The sequence below is a fragment of the Rhinopithecus bieti genome, unplaced genomic scaffold (genome assembly GCF_001698545.2).
Source record: "Rhinopithecus bieti isolate Rb0 unplaced genomic scaffold, ASM169854v2 scaffold_2453, whole genome shotgun sequence".
Lineage (NCBI taxonomy): Eukaryota > Metazoa > Chordata > Mammalia > Primates > Cercopithecidae > Rhinopithecus > Rhinopithecus bieti.
Genome location: NW_016804447.1, coordinates 381,818 through 399,957, shown reverse-complemented (window position 1 = coordinate 399,957; position 18,140 = coordinate 381,818). Strand labels below are relative to the sequence as shown.

General features: G+C 40.0%; 1 long non-coding RNA gene across 2 annotated transcripts in view; it reads left to right on the top strand.

Annotated features, from left to right (window-relative positions):
- LOC108527217 (uncharacterized) overlaps nucleotides 1–17,244 on the top strand; it is a 34,030-nt gene extending 16,786 nt beyond the window's left edge. The window contains exon 5 of one of the 2 annotated variants that reach the window (XR_001884742.1): nucleotides 16,941–17,244. This is a non-coding gene — a long non-coding RNA (uncharacterized LOC108527217). Of the gene's footprint in view, nucleotides 1–3,743; nucleotides 3,831–16,940 lie in introns of those variants that run through there. The other variant, XR_001884743.1, reaches the window with a different exon arrangement.
- The last annotated feature ends 896 nt before the right edge of the window (nucleotides 17,245–18,140 follow it).

Sequence of the window (18,140 nt, the reverse complement as noted above, 5' to 3'; positions counted from 1 at the left end):
ATTTGTTTTATGACCTGGCAATGCTTTATAGGAGTTAATCCCGTGAATAATGTATGGTGTGCGCCAACGAGAAGGAATCCTGGACTCTCATTCTGAGAAGAGGCAGCCTTAGTATTGCAGTCTCACAGTCTCAAAGTTCTACTATCCCAGAGCCACAACATTTGCAGTTTCATAGTCTTAGAGGCTCATGGTCAAGTAGATCCAAAGTCTCACAGTTCTGAGATCTCAAAGTTTGCAATGCATGGTCCCAGGGACTTCCTGGTGCTGGTAGCTTAAAGTCACCTAGAAAGCATTTAACAGTAGAGGCAGATTGAATCTAAACAAAGCTACAATCAGCCCCTCCCCAAGCTCACCCATGGATCAAAGGCAATCAATCACTTATCAACGCTGAAAGTTATGTGCTGGATGAATAGCAAGAAAAGACCTTCCTGGTAGACGTATTAAAGACATCGTCCTATCCAAAGCCATCTCATTTGTTGAATTTAACATGTGAACAATAAGAATGACAACAAACTACTCATCAGAAAAAAAAAAAAAAAAAAAAAAAACGGAAATCCCAAAATGCTGAAAGTAAAACACTATCAACCTAGCATTGTACATCCAATGCTGGAACTCAGAAAATGATACCCCAAAACATGGCACTTTGACATACAACTAAAGAAGTAGCCTCAATTCTCTCTGACGTTCCCCTCCTCACTCCATCTCTCAATACTTTGTCTGTTCCAAAGCACAGGCTATTCTCTGAAGTACTTTTATCTACTTGGAAACTGAACCCACCAAAGAGAAACAGAATTGTCTTCAATCCCCTCCCTGAAATTTAATTATTTAGGGAAGATTACAACTCATATTACAGAGAGAAAAAAAAAATCTAAAAATTAAACACCACACCTAGAACCCAGATGATCTTCATCTCTAATCCTATTCAATGCCTAAAAAGAGTTATTTATTAAACATAGTCTGAGTATTGGGTCCATCCATTTTCCCTGAAAATTGTTTACTGCTCTTCAAAATGACCACATTTCTCCCATCTCCCTTTCCCCTGTGAAGAAGGGTATTGAAGCATCTGGACCTCATTGAGTTACTGAGTTATCATTCTCTAGCAACTCCCCTGGGCTCATCCATGTTAAATACACTGCTAGGCCTTTTCTTTCTAGTATCCTGCTATTGTCAATTTGTTCCATTAATTTGTTCCATTTGTTAATTTTCAGTGAACTTTTAGAAACAAGAGAGGAAGCTTTCCCCTAACCTTTACACCCACCCCCCCCAAAAAATAGCTTTCAAATATGAAGGAAAAATTAAAGTTCCATGAACAAAATAAATAATTTATTAGCTATATAGCTGCTAAGAAATGCTAATATGAAAGTAGAAGAAATTGATGCCAGGTGAAATTTGTGGTGTACAGGAAAGAATGATGAGCTCTCAATCCCACTAGTGAAAATGTATCAAAAGGAAAGGAAATCAGTACATCAAAAGGATACCTGCACCCCCATGTTTATCACAGCACTACTCACAACAGCAAAGATAGAGAAACAATGCGTGTCCATCAATAGATGAATAGTTAGAGGAAATGTAGTCTATGCATTATTCAGCCATAAAAAAGAATGAAATCCTGTCATTTGCAACAACATGGATGGAACTGGAGGTTATTAAGTTAGGTAAAATAAGCCAGCTACAGAAAGACAAACTTCACATGTTTGCACTCACATGTGAGAGCTAAATATAAGTTGATCTCATGGAAGTAGAGTAGAATGATAGTTACTAAAAGCCAGGAAGGGTATATGTGAGGTTGGGATGAAAAAAGATTGGTTAATGGGTACAAACATGTAGTTAGATAGAATAAATATGTTCTAATGTTAAATACCACAGTAGAATGACTATAGTTGACAACAACAATGTATTATATATTTTAAAACAGCTAGAAAAGGTGATTTGAATTATTCCCAATACAAATAAATGGTAATTGCTTGAGCTGATGGATATCCCAAATATGCTGACTTGATCATTGCACATTCTGTGTATGTATCAAAATATCACATGCACAACATAACTATGTACAAGTATTACACATCCATTTAAAAATCAAATGAAAAATGCATGGTTAAATATAAAAGACTTTCTTTCTTAAACATTTTAAAAGTCAGTTCATAGTTTTTAAAAAAATAATATCTTGTAATGTTTGCAAGGCACGTAGAGGAAAATATATGTGAACAAAGCCAAAAAGGATGGAAAGTACAGAAAATGGAATTATACAAATGGGCAAAAAATCAGAAAGGATATGAAAGATTCAAATAATATTATCAGTAAAATTGACCTAATTTACGTTCATAGAATACTCCATTCAACGACTGCAGATTATACATTATTTTAAAGTCCACACAGCACATTCACTGAGACCATACCCTGCACCATAGAATAGGTCTTAGTTAAAACCATACTGTTTGTTTTTTAACCATAATTAAATTAAATTAGAAATCAATAATAAATTACCAAGAAAAACTTCAAATATTTGGAAGTTCATCAACATACTTGTAAGTATATTTTGACCCATAGGTCAAAGAAGAAATCAAAATGGAAATTAGAAATTAGTTTGAAATGCATGATGATAAAAACACTGTATCAAAGCTTGTGGTTCACAGTTAAAGCAGACCTTAGAGAAAACTTTGTGGCTTCAGTTCTTTGCACATAAGAAGAATAACATAAAATTAAAAATCTAATTTTCCACTTCTAGAGGCTAGCAATACAGTAAATTTAATTTAGAATATTAATAGATTGGAATATTACTCAACAATAAAAAGTAACAAAGTGCTGATTCCTGCAACAATACATTAGTTGAGCAAAATAAGCCAGCCATAAAGAATGCAAACAGCATGATTCTGTGCATATAAAATTCTAAACCAGGCAGACCTAAGCTCTAAGGATGGAAACCAGATCAGTACTTTTCTTGACAGTGTGAGGGCACAAATGACTGCAAAAACATTCATCAGTTCATTTGATCATAGCATTCTTGCGAAGTAGGTAGGCTGTTTTATCTTCATTTTAAAGGTGAGAAAACTTAATTCTGGTGAGGTTAAGTGATCCAAAGTCGTAAGTAAAACAAATTATCAGAAGTTGAGACTAGATTATAGAGATTCTAATGAGAGTCTAGTGACCCTTTTACTTCGCTCCCATAATCACCTCCATATATAAGTGGAGTCCAGTTTCTGCAACCAAATAATTATAGTGCCTGCATCACAGCTACCGTTTTCAAGGGTCTTCTCCATGCCAGGCACTTGCTAGGCTCTTTGCATGTATTAGTTCACTTTGTCCCACTTATCATCAAGGAAGGTTTCAGCCCACTTCCTCACTAAAAGAGACACCCTGTTCCCACCTCTCCATATGTATTTAACCCTTCTGAATTTGTAGTACGTCTTACACACATGTGGCTCATTAATGTAGTGTCTCCGCCTCGCTAGGAAAACCCTGGGACTCAGAGAGATTAATGGCAAGAACACACTGCAAAATCAGTGCAAGTCCTTTCCATTTACAATTCTGAGTAGTATTATATGCACTACTTCTCAGAAATTCGTTTTTTTCTCTTTTCCCCAACCCGCCCCCCCATCCCCACAACCTTAGGTACTAATATACTGAAGTTATCCACAGGTCTTTTACAGTTATAACGAGATAAATGTTATTATTTTTATTACTGTCGAATATCATTCCTATGACTCTTAACAAAGCTGTTCACTGATCTTATCCCTACACAGGAACACAGTGCAGGAGTTTGTCTTTCTTTTCCTGGAGTTAAAGAACTCGAGGCTCGGCCGGGCGCGGTGGCTCAAGCCTGTAATCCCAGCACTTTGGGAGGCCGAGGCGGGCGGATCACAAGGTCAGGAGATCGAGACCATCCTGGCTAACACGGTGAAACCCTGTCTCTACTAAAAAATACAAAAAACTAGCCGGGCGAGGTGGCGGGCGCCTGTAGTCCCAGCTACTCCTGCCTAAGGAGGCTTAGGCAGGAGAATGGCGTGAACCTGGGAGGCGGAGCTTGCAGTGAGCTGAGATCTGGCCAGTGCACTCCAGCTTGGGTGACAGAGCGAGACTCCGTCTCAAAAAAAAAAAAAAAAAAAAAAGAACTTGAGGCTCAGAGAAGTTAAGTTTCTTGTAATGGTCACAGGGAGAGTGAAATTTGCTCTTCAAAGAGAATCTCAATCTCCCATCTTCTTCCAAGAACTCTCCACCACAGTTGGCCTGAATATTAGAAAAGCAAATAAGCACATAGAAAGTAGATCACAGGGAGAGCTTACTCGGGATTGACACACAGAAGAATATGCAAGAAGTGAAAGAGAAATGTATCAGTCAGCATTCAGTCCCTGCCCTTTTGCCACTCAGTTGTTCCTAAATGTTCAACACTGTTTGGTTGATGAATGGAAGAACCTGTGGTCATACAAAGTGCTGATGCTCTTCCTCGACTTTGTTAGGCAGGTCATGGTGTGGGCAGCCACTGTGAGGCTAAGGCAAGATTGGTGCTGGGACTGATCAGTGGAGAGTGGACAAGTCTGAGCTGGCTGCCACCAGAGCCACTCATTTGGATTCTGTGAATTCACTGTAGCCAGCTGACCTATACTGTTGACTTTGACTGGCAGTGAGAACACAAGCATCCAGGTGCTACCAGGCAGATGTTATTAATTTGCCTAACTACAGTCTGTGCAAGAAATGACAGGTACAGCAACCAAATTCTGCATCAGTGACCTTGATGGGATGTCGGGAATTTTCAGGGAGACTCTGTTGCAAGTCTGGTGCTCTCCTAAACACACCATGTTGCCTAAGGGTCCATGTTAAGAGAAGCAGTGGGAGATAAAAGAGATGAGCTTTGGGTACCAATCCTAACATCCCTGCTGATATGGTGTGGTTGTGTCCTCACCAAAGTCTCATCTTGAAATGTAGCTCCCATAACTGCCCCCATGTCATGAGAGGAACCCAGTGGGAGGTGATTGAATCATGGGGGTGCGTTTTTTCCCCTGCTGTTCTCGTGATAGTGAGTAAGTCTCATGAGATCTGATAGTTTTGGAAAGGGCAATTCACCTGTAAATGTTTTCTTACCTGCTGCCACGTAAGATGTGCGTTTGGTCCTTCTTAGACTTCTGTTGTAATTGTGAGGCCTCCCTAGCCATGTGGAACTGTGAGTCAATTAAACCTGTTTCTTTTATAAATTACCCAGTCTTGGGTATGTCTTTATTAGCAGCATGAGACAGGACTAATATGATTTGCCCTGTCATCCCCAGCAAGGCACCCAGACTGTAATTCCTCTGGGAATATGAATTGTATCTCGTTTTAAACTGCATTGTCCAGAACAGTGCATGGAGCACAGTATTTCTTAAAGGTATATTGAAATGGATTTCAGTAACCCAAGCCAAATATATGCAGTTTTTTCAAAATCAGTCAATTTACAAACAACATCTTAATGCTTCGCATACTGTTATTAAAGACTTGCTGAATAACTGGGTGAATTAATGAAGAAAGAAACATAAAAAACTTTTCTAAATCTCTGTTTACTCATCAAGAAAATAGTGAAAATGAAGTCTCCATGTGAATCATACATCAAATACATATGCAGATGACACTTCATTTCGTAGGTTCTTTCCAATACAAGCCATACTCTTCAAGAGACAGAGAAACAGAGAGAAAAAAAGAGAGGCAGGTTCCAACAGGAAATACTTGTAAAAATATCTTTGTATGACGGTGTATGCTGAAGCAACGGCCTGTTAATACCTCAAGTCACATGCAAGGAATGTGTCAATGACACTTACGTTTTCTGAATGACTTTCAAAGGGATGTCCCCCGGGGAAGAGTATAAACTAAAGTTAAGGAGGAACTAGCAGCACAGAGGTAATTAGAAATGATTGGTTTTCTTTTTAATTTAAGAAGATACATTTAATAAGGCAAAGGGTAATTAACATGCAAACCACAGACTTAAAGCTAAAATTGACAAACCCATTCAGGCTTCAGAGTTCCAAACGGCTATACAGAGCAGTGCAAAAATGGATTTCAGACAGGTATTTATAGAAAAGAAAATGAGAGAGATAGGTGTTAGGCACTGGCCACTACTGGTAGCTGAGAGGAACTCTGAAATGATAGATTTGAAGAGATAAAAATAAGAGTTAAACGATTGAATTGTTCTTTCCCCCACTCTTCCTTATTTGGAGCACAGGGCCCATTATATCATAAGTGCATATGTGTGTATCTACTTGTCGTTTAATAGGGACAATTATTTGATTAGCTTGAAAGACCACTCAGAATCTGATGGCTATCTAAGAATCCTGTTGTATCTTAACAGTTGGCAAGAGGGGAATGACTGATTGGCACCACTTTGCCACCCTGCTTGCTTTGCCTGGTTACGACCTGCAGATTAGAGAAACAATACAAGGATTTTGGCCAACACTAGAGAAAAGCTGACATTCCAGGCTGATCTCACCACCAGTGGCATGGGTATAGGCTCTCAGAGCTGTGCTAGTGATAATCACGTTCTCTCCCTTCTCTCAGGAGTCACTACCAACTCTGTGCTCTTACTCTCTTGGAATTGTGTACCTGGGACACTGAAGATGTATATGTTTATGCCTCTGTCTCTGGCAGTAGAAATCCCTCCAGTTGGTATTAGTGCTTACTCTTTCCCAGTCCAGCCCTGGCACATCTTTTGTGACACATGTGTTCCTGTGCCACCAGTCATCAACTTGACATTTTCCTCCTAGTCTCCTTGTCCTGACCTTCACTGTCAGTCATTCTCCTGAAACTTGACATGGCCACTTTGGAAAATGAAATCTGAAGGGATCCTAACACGGACCACTTTGTTATTCACTTACCCATATGAAAGTTATTTCTGATGCAAATCTTACTAAATATAGAGTCTCCTAACACACTCCTGGAACCCCGTCCTCATCAGTTATATCCCTTTTTATTCTTAGTGATGGGATATGATAGAACTTGTCAGCAGAAGTTACTCAGAAAAACCATGAAGGTTGCAGGGGGTAATGTCTTCCATTAAGTGACTCTGCCACTGGAGACTCCAATGTTGTCAGAGTGACCAGCACCTGGCCCCAGGCAGAAAAGCCCAGCTTCCCCTAAGGGCAGTGCCCCATGACCAGGGAGGTATTGCATCGCTACCCTCACTGCCCCATGAAAGTTATTACTTCTATATTCCATTTTCTCATCCTTCTTCTACTTGGATGAACAAGTGTCCTTTCCTGTGAATTATTTGCATTAAAACTCCTCCATCAATAACGTAAGTACAAATAGAACTTATTGAAAGTCAAGAGTTACAAGCACCAAGAAAGGGCATTGATAAAGTTATTTTAAGGTAGATGTGGAAGAACCCAAATCACCACTGGGCCTCTGCCTATTTATGGCTTTAACAACCAAATACTAATTTAGAATGGAATTTCTGAATAAAGTTCTCAAAGTTCTTCTTAGAACAATATGAACTTTTGTATATAAGTAGTCTATCAGCATCCCTGTGATAGTGATAATGAGTCACTTAGTACTAGAAGATAAAGTATGACAACTGATATTATGTACATCAACCCAGAAACAAACAGAAATGTGCCTTTATTGCCCACTGGCTTGTATAATTCAGAAGAGAAATTCTTCGCAAAGGCATTATGCATGTAAAGATAAATGTTTGTTAAGTAATTGAGGACATGCATATGACACCAGACTCCTCAGTTGCTATTGCTGTGTTTGTTCTGAAATTTTGAATTTTGTATGACTTCTGCTGTGTTAGGTATGAGATAATCGGCTTGGTGCGATGGTTCTTGCCTGTAATCCCAGCAATTTGGGAGGCCGAGGCAGGTGGATCACATGAGGTCTGGAGTTTGAGACAGCCTGGCCAACATGGTGAAACTCTGTCTCTACTAAAGATACAAAACTTAGCTGGGGGTGGTGGCATGCGTCTGTAATCTCAGCTACTGAGAGGCTGAGGCAGGAGAATCGCTTGAACCCAGGAGGCGGAGTTGCAGTGAGCCAAGATCGTGCAACTGCACTCCAGCCTAGGTGACAGAGCGACACTCAGTCTCAAAAACAAAAGTAATTAAAAAAAAACAAAACAAAACAAAACAAAAATCCACAGTATCAGGGGTAATGAAGCGACTGTTGAAACAGTGTCATATATTTATGTTTCTGTCTCTGCATTGAGAGATAACACCAACATGTATGGCAGCTCCAGGCGTCCACCATATGGCGCACGCCTGGAAAAGATGGAAATACCCTCTTAGCAAAATCAGACTTTTCACATTCCGCTAAAGAAAAAAGAAAACAACAACAACAACAAAAAACAATGTATTTGCCCTTTTAAACGAAGTAAATTGAAATCTTTTTCAACTATCTTGCCAATGAGGTAGGGAACCAGAGCATGGGAGTTGGCAAGGCAGCCTGACCTTCTCTTAGAGCATCTGGAGTTAAGGAGTGATATTGCAGCAAGGGCCAGGCCCAGAGCTAGGAAGAGGCTAACTCAGGTCTACAGGGTAAAGCCTTGGGGCAAAGAGAAAAACAGAAACAAAGATGAAAAGGCTGCTAGTCTTCATAATGCCTTTATGTTCTTATGTGCATTACAGTGGCTTTAGGAGGTGATCTTGCCAAATCTTTTTCATCTTTCCAGCACAATTTCTCTTTCTCTCTGTCTTGCATTATTTTCTTTCCTACACTTATCACCACCTGACAAACTAAATATATGCATTATATCCATTTACTTGTCTATCTCCCCGCCATGACACTTTAAGCTTCATGAGAGCAGAGTATTCTCCTAAAATCTCAAGCAGTAGAGATGGCCCATAAATCCTTGTTGAATGAAGAAATAATATGTAGCATTGGTTTCCCTATTTTTTTTTTTTTCATTATAAGCCCTGTTATGTTTTCATGGTGCATCTTGAGGGAATAATGCTCCACGAAAATCTGAACATAATATCTTAATGGGAGGTCTTAATGGGAGATCTTCCTGGTCATGGCTTTGGATGGAAAAAAAAAAGGATAGGAGTTTTGAGGAATGTTCTCAATGAAATGTCATTAGTTTAAGAGGGAACTGGTATGACATTATAGTTTAGAGCTCCTTCTACTACCACAGTGAATTTAGGAATCTTAAGTGTCAGGCCACAGTGCTTCAGAGAAGCAAATAATAAAGTGTCAATGTTCAAGGTTCACTGAGCCCTACATTACTCAGACTATCCAAAATTATTTGAGGTGGAAATATCAAAAGGAGTGAATGGGCAGTATATGAAGTCTGTGTTTCATCCTTGATGCCGTTCCACACCTCGGAGAGTCAGCTTGTTTACCCCACAAACTACCCACAGACTGTGGGCTCTAGTTTCTGCTATCCTTTATGCTTAATTGACCAGAGAATAAGCTAAGGCTGATGCTGGTTTCATGAGAAACAAATGATGACTAAATAAATCTAGGATGCTCGCCCATCCTTATTTCCTCCTCATAGCTTTCCAGGCTCACTTCCAGGGATGAACATCTACACCAGCAGAAAAGCCCCAACTTGCCTGTCCTATAGTCAATTTTCTCCAAAGATAATTTCACCTCCCTGAATGGGAATCTTTGAGATAACAGATTCTTGTGGGAAAGAGGAATATGAAGGCAGACATCATGTGTCTTTTTTAATCATTCATTTTATTGAGATTTGGATCTTCAACTAGCCCTCTAGGGAGAAGACGTAAGCTCACTGACAGTCTGTGGCAAAACCACATACTAGCCCAAGTTTATCACGATCTCCTCCTCTCTTCTTCACTCCTTTGTTCCCTTTCTTTTCTTAGGCGACTTTCAACCTTTTCTGTTGAATTATAAGTAGCCCAAGCACTGAATTTTTCCTTTTCCTAGGGAAAATGAGCAGTTGAGGAGGCAAATTTTAAAAGGAACACATGCAGGCAACCTACAGAATGGGAGGAAAATTTTTGCAAGCCACTTACATCTAGAAATAGGGCTAATATCCAGATCACAAGAACCAACAAATTTATAACAGCAAAAAAAAAACCCATGACCCATCCAACGAGGAAAAGATATGAACAGACCATTCTCTCAAAAGAAGATATTCATACGAGCCAACGAGACACATACAAAAATGCTCATCATCACCCGTCACAGAGCAAATTCAATACAACAGAATCCACAGAGCTAATACCATCCTCAGCACGCAGCTGTTATGACGAGATTGGCAATCTATATCTCAGAACTCAGTAAACAACAGTGTGTTGGAGATAGGATAGTGCGAAAATAGAACACTTTTCACACGTGATGGTCGGATTGAGATCACATAGTTCAACCATTATGGAAAACAGTACCGGCGTTTCTCGAATGGATCTAGAACTCAGATTGAACCATAGACCAAAAGATCCTACCCCTAGCTAACTGGGTAATATTCCTCAAAGTGTTATACAGAAACTATATTCTTACTACAAAGACACATGCCACCAGTATGTTATATTGTGGCACTATTGAACCATAGCAAAGATTGAATACTAACCACATAATGTCCATCCTGTGACAGACTGCGATTAAGAACAATGTGGGGTCACATATGAGCAGCGCCATGATAGACATTACTATGCACCCATAAATAAATAGTGATGAGATATCTTGCGTACTTTGTAAAAGGGACATGGATTGCAGCTGGAAACCATCATTATCATACGCAAAAACCAGTCAACAATAAAAGAACAAACCCGAGCACTGAGTAATCCATCACTCATTAGGGTGGTGCAAACTTGAACAATAGGAAGATAATCAATGCAGACTCGGAGGAGGGGATACATCACGTCACATGGGGATGTATGGGAGGAAAAGGAGGCCAGTGAATGTTACATCGGGGAGGGAGGGAGGATTGCATTGGGGAGTTATACATGAATAAAATGATGAATTGAATGGGTGCCTGATGAGTTTGAATGGGTGCAGCACACCAACATGCATAAGTTTAACATATGTACAGCAAACACTGCATGTTATGCACATGACCCTAGAAGTAAAGTATAAAAAAAAAAAAAAAAAAAAGGACACATGAAGAGTATGGAAGAAAGAAGAAAGAGAGAAAGGGGAAAACATTAAAGCTAAAGAATTAATTTATCTTGCCTTTGGCGGCTGGTAAATTGAGAGAGAATTACTGGATATTTACTGTAAGCTCTGAGGTCTGGCCTTGAGTAAATAGAAACCCAAGTCAGTACCTGGTATATGGCCCACCTCCCTCCGTCTTCACCATTATCTTCATCATGTCCTTCCTGGATCACTGCAATAGCCTCCAGACAACTGTTTGGCCTCCAGTGTTACTCCCATCCAATCAATCTGACAAGTGAGTTAATTACCTTTAAGATAAAGTAGGGCTGGACCCAGTGGCTCATGCCTGTAATCCCAGTATTTTGGGAGGCCAAGGCAGGCGGATCACCTGAGGTCGAAAGTTTGAGACCAGCCTGACCAACATGGAGAAACCCCGTCTCTACTAAAAATACAAAATTAGCCAGGCGTCGTAGAGCATGCCTGTAATCCCAGCTACTCAGGAGGCTGAGGCAGGCGAATCGCTTGAACCCGGCAGGCGGAGGTTGCAGTGAGCCGAGATCGGGCCATTGCACCCCAGTCTGGGCAAAAGAGCAAAATCCATCTGAAACAAACAAACAAAATGATAAAGTAAAATTTCTTAATATTCCCTATAAAGCCCTCTGCTTTCCAAATTATCTCCCGCTTCTTCTCTCCTCTCCATGTCCTCCTTCTGTTATATCAAACTGCGAGATGTTCCCTCAAACACAACAGGGAACTAATTCCTTAAAGTATCTTCTCAGCTCTGTTTCTCCCCAACCTCTGTGTTGAAGCTGGTGGCACTCTCCTTGTTCATCCTAACGATATTTGCCGTCATGGAAGGAAATCAGCAAAGGAGCTGGAATGTGTGTATTTAGGTTGGTCTCCTCTTCTAGACAGCAAGTGCTTTGAGGGCCACTGCCCTGATTCATTTTGCATCCCTGGCACCTGCACAAACTACAGTACACAGAAGGTAGAGAATATATGGTTGTTCCCACAAACGCAAAGGAATTTTGTATAAATCACAGTGCAAAGAAAGGAGAAGACATCACGAAAGGAAATTTCTGCTTGTCTATTATGAAGCACAAAAAATGTAAACATTTTGTCTAACTCAGGTATCTGCTATCATGAAATTATTTCCTTTGAGCTAAAGATAAATGTGAAGTCCGATGGCAATGTTTTGCTGGTGGCTCTACAAAGATGCGATTTTTCATTCTTCATTTCGCTTGCTATCCCTAGATCCCCCTTGTGAAGTGTCACTGGATCGCTGGCTGCATGTGCAAGATTAAACTACTGGGCTTTTAAGAAAGATCCCCTTGAAAGTCACCTCCAACCATTATCTCATGTATCACCTCAGGCCATTCATATCATCTTTCAGAATCTTAGTCTATTCATCTATTGAATGGAGATAACAATACCATGGGAAAGGAATCATATATATTAAACAGTCACACTTTTATTTATATTTTAGAGTAACATAACATCATTGTAGTGACCTCCAAAGATGACTTTGCAGAAGATGATATAGACTGAATTCTCCTGCAAATTCATACACTGAAATCCTAATGCCACTGTCACATTATTAGGAAGTGGGGATTTTGAGAGGTAATTAGTTCATGAGAATGAATCTTCTGTGATGGAATTAGTGTCTTTGTAAGAATAGAAAAAGAACTAGTCCTCCCTATCTTGGCTTTGCCTCATATGAGGAGGCAATGAGAAAATATCCACTTGCACACCAGGAGAAGTGCTCTTACCAGACACTGGATCTTCCAGCACCTTAATCTTGGACTGTCCAGCCTCCAGAACTGTGGGTAATAAATTTCTGTTGTTTAAGGCTATTGTACATTTGTTATAGCAGCTAGAACTATCTAAGACAGAAAGGCTCTGGAATTGTCAACCCGCACCAAGTAATCACACAATCTAAATAGAAAAAAACTTGCTCACTATGCAGATTCAGCGTCAAAGAAATTCTCTGGCCTCTCCTATCCACAAGAGTGTCACCTAATTTTTTCTTCCACATAAAAATGCCTGAAAGCTTTCAGCATTGCAACATAGCGATGTCCTAAGACAGAAGACTGAGACTTAAGGAGATGCAGCGATGCTGAATGTTAACTTCTGGTCAGCAGCCTAAGTAGGGCTCATTATTCTCTACATTTGACTCTGACTGGCCTTTTTCTGCACAGATTGTTATAGTTCAAGACAAAACGTCCTGGGGCAAAATACTAGGAGACCTGTATTCTAACACCAAATGTATATTAAACAGTTGTTATTATTATCATTATTGCTATTATTATTGTTGTTGACAGGTTAGCAGGGGTATTGAATTCATATATAGAAAGATCTCAAGCCCCAGTTCACATTACAGTGAATTTACTCAACTAAGAAATTCAGTGAATTTTTGTTTATTTTAATTGCTTTCTGGAGCATCTAGATCCAACTATTCATTAGAAAAGTATAAAATTGAAAACAAGGCTCTGACACTGCATTTAAAGTAGCAAGCTATTTTTGAATTGATAAAATTGTTTAAAAAGGAGAAAAGGGCCGGGCGCGGTGGCTCAAGCCTGTAATCCCAGCACTTTGGGAGGCCGAGATGGGCGGATCACGAGGTTAGGAGATCGAGACCATCCTGGCTAACACAGTGAAACCCTGTCTCTACTAAAAAATACAAAAAACTAGCCGGGGGAGGTGGCGGGCGCCTGTAGTCCCAGCTACTCAGGAGACTGAGGCAGGAGAAAGGCGTAAACCTGGGAGGTGGAGCTTGCAGTGAGCTGAGATCTGGCCACTGCACTCCAGCCTGGGCAACAGAGCGAGACTCCATCTCAAAAAAAAAAGGAGAAAGGGGGGGTGGGGAATAGTGCTTGTTGTAGCCTGCATTTCACTTCAGTTCTTTACAACATATCTATGAAAGCATTTCGTATCCAGAAAAAAGGATCCCCTAGAACTGCGAATTGATTAGCCTTCTCCAGTAGTTTGCAATAGTGCTTCCACTGCTGATATTCATCATGCTTCCAGCAGCTCCTCTGCACCAATACCAGGGAGGTCTGTACACCCCATATCGAATGCAAGGAATTAACTCTGGATAAATGTGTTTGGACCTTGCTGTGTTAAGGAACACTCAGGCTCTGTTTATACTTTGCTTCATTCCCAAGTTTAAATAGTGATTTTCAGACTATCCAGCTTCATAATTCTACACTTGGTCTGATTTCATTGTTGACAATGTTTGAATCAAGCCAGACAGGCATATGGAGTTCCTTAGCTTGACTTGCAAGGTCTTATTAGCTGGCCCTGTTCTGCTTTGAGTCTTATTTCTCACAATCCCTGAATGTACTATAAATGCCAAAAAATTAGACTACTCAATGTCACTGGCCAGACACATTACATGCAGTCTTGTTTTAGGGTCTTGGTGCTACTACTGCATGGCACTGTAGCAAGGTGTTGATGATGGACTCTGGGGCACATTGCCTCGGTTCAGTCATTGCTCTCCCACTTACCAGATGTGAGAATTCAGGCACATACTTAGCTTTTCTATTCTGGCATTTTCCCAACTTTAAAATGGGGACAAGAGTACATTTCTCAAGAGGATGGTGAGTGTGTGTGTGTGTGTGTGTGCATGTGCGTGCATGTGTGTGTGCAGAAATATAAATATATGTATGCATATTAGTTAACATGTATGCTAATAATTTATGCCAGAATTATTCTATGTAATATGCCATATACATTGACATAGTGTTTAGATATTGCTTAGAACAGTTCTAGCATGAAGTATGAAGTTTTGGCACAGTATGTGACCTATATAAGTGTTAACTAACTACTATTATGGCTAGTTCCACACGTTTAGTTAAATTGTAGTTATTCTTCAGGCTCACGTCAAATACTGACTCCTTTATTAAACAATCCTAATTTTCTAAGCAGGAGAGCAGAGAGAATATTTATTGGATGTAGAAAATGATTCAGGTGCATGTTTTGACATCAGTCTTTTGTCATATCCTATGCTGTTTCTGGGCATTTTGGAAATGAGGAAACTGAGAACTGAAAGTCCAGTAAGTTGCCCACAGTGGACTCGGGATGTGAGCCCAGGTCTGTCCCCCTGTGCAAACTGACTTTTTCTCTGCTCAGCACTGTTGCTTCTTGGGAGGCACGCGCTCTCTTTCCTCTGGACTGCCAAGGCACATTATTTCTCAATCCCTCACGGCACTCGATTCTTTCTATTTTGTATTATAACTATGTGTGTACATATTTGACCTTCATTATAAAAGAATGTGTAATTTAGAGCAGAAATCTCATATATTGATATATACATTCCCTTCCCCAATTCCACCTTTGTTTGTTCCTTTGCTTTATCAATGGGCATGTTTGCTTCCTCTATAAGATTCTGTGTTTCTTGGGTGAATTTAATTGTTGGAAGATGATTTCACCCCGGCATTTATCACAGGGTAAGATCAAGAGCATTTTATTATGTATTTTTCTGAATTATAAATATATATAGCACGTAAAAGACTGCCAGTACCTGAAGCTCTGATACTTTAGTGGGATATTGAGCCTGAACTGGGGCTTCACAAGATTCCTTTGGTGGGCAGCAGAATGCACGTGTCTTGGCAGAGGCGATGCAGTCAGAAGGAAGGGTGAAGGAAAAGCAGATGGGCTACAATCTTGTCTTCACCACAATGGGACCTGGGCAAGCTACTCTACAACTTTAAGCATTCGTTTTCTCCTCTGTGGAATGCCAATGACAACACTGGGTTTATCAGAGAGCTGTTTAAAGAATGAAAGGCAAAGGGTATGTCAATTACTTGCAAGTTCCTGAATGTAGCAAATCCTCATTGAGTGTTCAATATATAACTTTTCCTTCCTGTTAATATGCCACCTGGGGTCAAATTGTCCATGGAAGTCTAAGCCATTCTCTGTCAGAAATTGTTTGTAGTGCTTGTCCAGAGATGTCTTATTCCTTCGTTCCCGTCTCTCCTCTTTCCATGCTCTGAATTCACCTTTTTGTGTTTATTTATTATCTTTTTGTTTTTCTTTTTTGAGACAGAGTCTCACTCTGTTACCCAGGCTGGAGTACAGTGGCACCATCTTGGCTCTCTGACACTTCTGCCCCTGGGCTCAAGCGATTCTCATGCCTCAACTTCCTGATTAGCTGGGATTACAGGTGCCAGTCACCATGCCCAGCTAATTTTTGTATTTTTAGTAGGGATAGGGTTTTACCATGTTGGCCAGGCTAGTCTTGAACTCCTGATCTCAGGTGATCTGCCTGCCTTGGCCTCCCTAAGTGCTGGGATTACAGGTGTGAACCACCATGCCTAGCCTATTCACCTTTTATTAATGACTACAGAAAATATATAATAGCTATAACAGTTATTTTATATATAATGTAGCTGGGTTCTCTAACTTACCCAAAACATTTTAAAATCTTGGTGACTAGAAGCCAGGATAAACTGCTAGCTTAAAGCTGATGGTGTGGTTCATTCATATATAGAGAAGAATTGCAAATTTACTTTGCAGAAAATAAATCACAAAACCTCAGTGTGCCCCTTGGTTTTACCAAAGTAAAGCCATACCCCTGTGCAGGTGAGGTGCAGCCTGACACAATGGGATGTCCCAGAGAGAACCTGAGCCTGGGCTTGGCGGTACTACATCCTGCCCCTCTTTACGTAGCCCCTATGGTAAGTTTGTATGCACCCATGGTTTTGGGGTGCAGGAGATCTGGTCAAAGGCACCCTGTAGGGGCAGCTGAGTGAATCCACACAACAGAGTGTCATGCTATGGGTGAAGCAGAGAAGTCCAGCAGGGTTGCCTGGCATTGGGGGCTGAACCCCATGCATGGGTCTAGCATCTTTAACACATAATAGTCAGTATAAAGTTTTCTGTGTGTAATTTGCTTTGACTTACGTGCAAACCTTCTCCTTGTCTCCAAGCCTTACAGTTAAGTCTTACCTAGTCTTTGGAGAATTATGAAAACAGACTGGAGAAGTCTATTCTGACACTGCAAAAAAGGCAGGAGTCCCAGCGGAGATGAAGAGCAACTGCCAAGGTGAATTTGAAGAGCACATAAGCAATCCTTGGGGTCTCTCAGAAATCTTTAGGAGTCAGAAAAGTCATGGGAAATGGTGGGTTGGCTAATTGTCATTTGGAAATTAAAGAGAAGTATGACATCTGAGGATGCTGCATGCCACATTACACATGGCCTCCACGCATGACTCTGCAATCTACAACAGTAAATCGGCAGGGATTCAAATCTAATAAAACTATGCTCACTCAATGAGGTTCTCCCATTCTTCTTCTTAGATTACATGATAAGGAAACTAACAGAAAAGTTTTGGGTTTACAAAAACCACAAAACAAAAAATTAAAATAAAATAAAATTAAAATTGTTTACACGGTAATCTAAAAGCTAAACAACTTTGAAAATTGTCCTGGGATCGGTCCACATCAGATTTAATTGTCTGTACTAGCCTGAATATATTTAAGGAAGAGTTTTGATGAGCGTTAAGCCAAAGGTGTTTCTTTACAATTCCTTAATTAACCTGAGACCCACATTGCCAAAGCAAACCCACCAAAGCTTGTTTTTGGCTTTGGTTTTGTCCTCTTTTTTCATTCTCCTTGCCTTCCTTTCTTTCTTTTTTCCTTCCCTCCTTCTTTTTCTTTTCTTTTCTTTTTTTTTTTTCTTTTTTGGCAAAGAACAACAAAATGCAAATCAAAAGCCAGATTGATTCACATACCATGCTTAAGAAGCATATCTGAACAAATTATTCAGAGCAGGAGCTAGGGATTCTGAGAGAGATGACAGAGTTGTATGAATAAATTTCAATATGGCTTTACTTCTTTATGATATAATCTCAGTCTTAATTCCCAATGAAGCTGCCAAAATGCATTATAGCTCTGACTCCATTAAAGAGATTTTGGTTTTGTCAACTTCCTTTCTGAGTATTTAGATATTTCATTTAATTGACCTATTCCTAGAGATTTGTAAAGACAACTGGTTTAAAAGATTAGTAATCTTTTAACTGTTTTCCTTTTAAAGGCAATCAAAACTATTTCTTTCCATCATCACGGGCAGTGATTGAGCATATACCAGAGTAATCCTGCTTAGATTATTTGACCTTTTCCTCATCAGC